Raw genomic sequence first — 5,959 nt, 5'->3', positions numbered from 1 at the left:
CTCATCCCAGGATTTTTTATTACAATAGAGAGATATAGATATATACTGTGTGTGTGTGTGTATATGTATGTATATTCAGTATGTCTGTATACAGTCATATGAAAAAGTTTGGGAACCCTTCTTAATTCTTTGGATTTTTGTTTCTCATTGGCTGAGCTTTCAAAGTAGCAACTTCCTTTTAACAGATGACATGCCTTATGGGAACAGTAGGATTTCAGCAGTGACATTAAGTTTATTGGATTAACAGAAAATATGAAATATGCATCATAACTAAATTAGACAGTTGCATAAATGTGGGCATATGACATCAATACTTAGTTGAGCCTCCTTTTGCTCCTCTGATCCTCTAGACGCTGTCCTCCTATAGCCTCTGATGAGTGTCTGGATTCTGCATGGAGGTATTTCTGGTTCAGTTCAATTTGATGGACAGCCTGCTTCAAATCATCCCATAGATTTTCGATGATATTCAAGTCAGGGTACTGTGACGGCCATTCCAGAACTTTGTACTTCTCCCTCTGCATGAATGCCTTTGTAGATTTCCAACTGTGTTTTGGGTCATTGTCTTGTTGGAATATCCAACCCCTGCGTAACATCAACTTTGTGACTGATGCTTGAACATTATCCTGAAGAATTTGTTGATATTGGATTGAATTCATCCAACCCTCGACTTTAACAAGGGCCCCAGTCCCTGAACCAGCCACACAGCCCACCCCACAGCATGATGGAACCCCCACCACATTTGAAAGTAGTTAGCAGGTGTTTTTCTTGGAATGCAGTGTTCTTCCTTTGCCATACAAAGCGCTTTTTGTTCTGACCAAATAACTCCATGTTTGTCTCTTCAGTGCAAAGCACTCACAATGAGCATTGGCATACAACAAGCGACTCTGTTTGTGGCATTTGTGCAGAAAAGGGCTTCTTTTTCATCACCCTGCCATACAGATGTTCTTTGTGCAAATTACGCTGAATTGTAGAATGATGTACAGATACACCATCTGCAGCGAGATGTTCTTGCAGGTCTTTGGAGGTGATCTGTGTGTTGTCTGTAACCATTCTAACAATCCTGCCCATATGCCGCTCCTGTATTTTTCTTGCCCTGCCAGACCTGCTGGCTTGGTTTAACAGCAACTGTGCCTGTGGCCTTCCTTTTCCTGATTCCATTCCTTACAGTTGAAACTGACAGTTTCCCATGCTCTCTGTCACTCTTCAGAGGAGAGTCAAAGGGAAGGAAGCACAACTTGCAGTTGACCACCTTAAATACCTTTTACCACTCATGATTGGACATACCTGTCTATGAAGTTCAAGGCTTAACGAGCTCATCCAACCAATTTGGTGTTGCAAGTAATCAGCATTGAGCAGTGACAGGCATTCAAATCAGCAAAATTACAAGGGGACACAAATTTTTGCACAGCCAGTTTTTCACATTTGATTTAATTTCATACAACTAAATACTGCTTCACTAAAAATCTTTGTTCGGAAAAGACCCCAGTACTCCGTTGTTCCTAGGAAATGAAAGACATACCACTGTTATCTTTTTTTGCTGAAAGTAGAGTCAATTATTATGCAGGCTAAGAGGGGTTCCCAAACTTTTTCATATGACTGTACATGTGTATGCATGCATATACAAAATACAATACAATTTCTTTTTGTATAGCCCAAAATCACACAAGAAGTTCTGCAATTGGCTTTAACAGGCCCTGCCTCTTGACAGCCCCCCAGCCTTGACTCTCTAAGTAGACAAGAAAAAACTCCCAAAAAAAAACCTTGTAAGGAAAAAATGGAAGAAACCTCAGGAAAGACAATTCAGAGAGAGACCCCTTTACAGGTAGGTTGGGCATGCAGTGGGTGTCAAAATAAGGAGGTCAATACAATACAATATAATACAATACACAAAACAAAACAAACCCTCAATACAGTATAAAAATAAAAATGTAGATGATATCCCATAATATGATTTGGATTTGTTCAGAGTCCTGGAGAACTCAGACTTCAAGCTGTCTCCCCCATTTGGCCATTCCACAGCTGAAACAGCGCTGGGCCAGCCAATCCGATGAAAGGACCCCTCTACTCCACGATTCCTGCAATCCTCCATCAGGGATGATTTTATCCTAAGAAGGCAAAACAACTTGACAGTTGGGCTGTGGCACCAAGTGGCACATTTGAGTACCGAGAAGAGAAACAGAATAGGTGAGGGTTAGTATCAAATTATAACTATCATGTTTCTTATGTTTGAGTGCTAATGACTAACAACAGAGATGCAGTCTGTACAGTTAATCAGCAGCTCTAGTCAGGGTGTGCTAAACTGAAGTAGTGAGTCTTCAGTCAGGATCTGAAAGCAGAGACTGAAGCATGTGTGTGTGTATATTGTTCGTGTTAATAAACCATGTTCAACATAACGATTTGAAGTTCAGATTATGACTCCTAGCTTCCTCCCTGTCACCTGCACGTCTCCATCATCTTCGCTTCCCTTTCTGTCTTTCTCAGTGGGGCTGTGAGCTTCACGGTTGTTCCAAGTAAAGCTTTGTGCTGCCAGGCACCGCATGTAGGAAGTTCCTCTGCCTCTTTGTGAACTCGGAGTAAACTCCGCTAATGAAAAGAAGTTGACATACAATTTGATGGCTAACATTTGACTTATGAACACAAATTTGTACCTTTGGTTCACCTCATTAGCAGGCGCACACGTATACAAGCTTGTGTCTTATATTAATGCACGGCTTGTAAGAATCTTACATAAAGATGTACTCTAAGATAGTGTTTCTCAACCCCTGGGTCTTTGTGGGTTGCCACTGGTGGGTTGTGTGGGGCTGTCCCTGGGTTTCAAACACTCCTGGAAGGAAGTCGGGTCCTGCTGCTTCAGGTACTAAATTGCTGTGACACACCACGAGTCTTCCAAAGCGATCAACAGCAGTGCACAGTTTTTTTCCCCATTTCAAACTGTGCATGTTTCATCAAGGAGATCTTCTTCCTTTCCCTCACTTTTCTAATTGTGCTTGATTTATGAAGATTGAATCCTACCTGCTCTTTAAATGCTTTCTGTGGTTTGTTAAGGAACGTAAAGAGGTCAAGTGGGTCCCAATGCAAAGAAGGTTGAGAAACACAGCTCTGAGGTAAATGTGATACAACATCGAAATCGTTATCCCTAAGTGGTTGTTACTTTTGATGATGTGATGCTTTTATTGATACACAGAGTAAAGAGAAGAGGCCATTGTGAGGATGGCTGGTATCTCTGATCCTTTTCTTTCCCTGGTGTGACATCTCTTGTTGTAAATGTCCTCATAATCAGTGAGTGCTCACCCAGTGATGCATTCAGCTGAGCCTCATGGTCCTGCTGCATGCTGTTCTCAAACCAGACCATAGTACTTCCTATCAGGCTACTTTGATGATGGATTTATCAAAGTTCTTTAGTATCGGAGGGCTGCATGAAATCTGTGGGTCATCTGAGATGGTAGAGACATTTTTGGAGCTTATTTATCACGGTGTCAATATGCTTGGATGTGTGGATGAGACCCAAGGTTAAGGTCTTAATCATCTCACTGACTGGGGGGGAGAAGAGTCAGGTGGAGAGTTGGACAAGTGGTCAGCTGGCAGGACGTGAAAAGAGATGGACAAGAAATGGGAAGAGGAGAACTTCATTGGTGTACAGTGATCAACATGAGAGTGAGCCATCCCACCTGGTAAGTGGTGCTGGAGGCCCAGGTTGTATTGTTTGATCTTCATTTGTTCTTTCCTTTTTGTTCAGCGTTCCTGAATGTCTCTATTTAATGAAGTTGTTCATTTTAGTTTACTTGTGTGTTTTAGAGTTCAGGGATTGAGAGTGTGTCTGTCATTTACACCCCTGAAAGCCTCTCCTCAGTGAATATATTTGGTGTGTTTTGAATCTGAGCCACAAGAAGTTCTGTAAATGTGCTGTGATACTCGTAACGTTGTATGTGTATGAAGGTTAAAGTCCGTCGGTTTGAATCTTAAACAGTTGTTTTCTGACTTATTTAATTTTTCAAATTTCAGCTGACACCTGTCTTATTGCCATCGTTGGAGAGACGGTGCAAATCCCCTGCTCTCTGAACACTGAAGAGTCTTTACAGATGGAGGACATTTCTGTTGAATGGAAAACATCTGAAGATAATAAGATTCCTTATTAGATGCATTTTCCGTTAGCCTTCTTTAGATGTTTAACAATGGAATATCCAAAATATTTTAAAATAATTAAATAACAAAAAGATTAGCTAAACTTGTTTTTATAGAAATGTTGGTTTCATGTGTGATTTTTGGCATGAAAATTCTGGTGGGACAAACCAAATTCAGTGAGGCTGAAATGTCAACCAAATAATGACATCAGAAATCACTCTATCAGTGAAGATCTATCAACTTGTAATGTCACACCAAGGTACAGTGGTAGAAGATGTCTCAACATCAAATTAATATCTGTGCAATAAGTGGCACACTAGCAATTCATACCAGTTTCAACAAAAGTGTTCTACTGGGAGAGAAGTTATTTCATGTGGAGATCCAGGCAGACATGACAACGATAGCAGGTGCTTTTCATATGACATGCACTCATTTGTCTGCTGAAAATAAAGACCCTGGCCTTCAGGACCCACCAGAAAACTAAAAGTTTAAGTTGCAAATGTGCACTCAGCCACAAGCTTATACCGAAAACACCACCACATGGTCAGTAGGGTCACCAACCGCACCCCGGAGCTGACCAGCAGCCTCTGGCTCAAAGATACTGTAGTTTCACATACGCTAAAAGCTCCACTTTTCTATATCCTGGTTACAAGTCACACATGTAATGAAAATGGGGTAAGGCTTTAAAATAAACCCTAAAGTAGGACGGGAGCTTCACTGGTCAGCACAGGAGATGCTCACCCCAGACCAGGCTACCCTAAAGATCGACCTGCAAGCTTCAACTTAGCCACGCCAAAGAGGGGAAAACTGGTGTAATAGTTCAAAATATAAAGAAATATTCCAAAAGATAGCAGAGAGCCCTACAAGGAGGAGGATGAGTGTACTGCACATTCACCTGGCTTGTGCACAATCGGGCAAACAGAGTCTTTCTAAATAAAGAATTTATTTAACACAACAGAAAAATACAACAAAACAAGGCGTTGGCTAAAAGGCGAATCCTATGTGAACACATCTGAAATATCATTATCTGACAGCAAAATCCAAGAAAAAGCACAGAAAGAGCTCAAAACTCAAAAACAGTAATAGTTACAAACACTCGACAGAAATACAATCATCTCCTGCTCCTGAGCCTTCACACCTGACCTAAATAGCCAGAGAGAGGGCTCAGGAGTGCTGACATCAGAGTGGCCTTCTCCCTGGAGTTACACCACAAAGTACAAGGACCATAGACCAGCTTAAAGAGACAGGAAATCATTAAACAGTTATAAATAAAAAGGTGCAAAATAATAAGCAAAAACAATAAAACCCATAAATGTTAATAGAACATTAGAAGACTCGAGACGAGAACAGGCCATTCAGCCCAACAAAGCTCGCCAGTCCTATCCACTTATTTCTTACAAGAAAACATCAAGTCGAGTTTTGAAAGTCCCTAATGTCTTACTGTCTACCACACTACTTGGTCTCTTATTCCAAGTGTCTATTGTTCTTTGTGTAAAGAAAAACTTCCTAATGTTTGTGTGAAATTTACCCTTAACAAGTTTCCAACTGTGTCCCAGTGTTCTTGATGAACTCATTTTAAAATACAAGTCTCGATCCACTGTACTAATTCCCTTCATAATTTTAAACACTTCAATCATTTCACCTCTTAATCTTCTTTTTCTTAAACTGTAAAGGCTCAGCTCTTTTAATCCTTCCTCATAACTCATCCCCTGTAGCCCTGAATCAGCCTAGTCGCTCTTCTCTGGACCTTCTCTTGTGCTGCTTTGTCCTTTATGTAGCCTGGAGACCAAAACTGCACCCAGGACTCCAGATGAGGCCTCCCCAGTGTGTTATAAAG

This window comes from Polypterus senegalus, chromosome 1, assembly GCF_016835505.1.
Source record: "Polypterus senegalus isolate Bchr_013 chromosome 1, ASM1683550v1, whole genome shotgun sequence".
Taxonomy (NCBI): Eukaryota; Metazoa; Chordata; class Cladistia; order Polypteriformes; family Polypteridae; genus Polypterus; species Polypterus senegalus.
The sequence above is the reverse complement of the archived record's forward strand: the minus strand, read 5'-3'. Positions refer to the sequence as shown.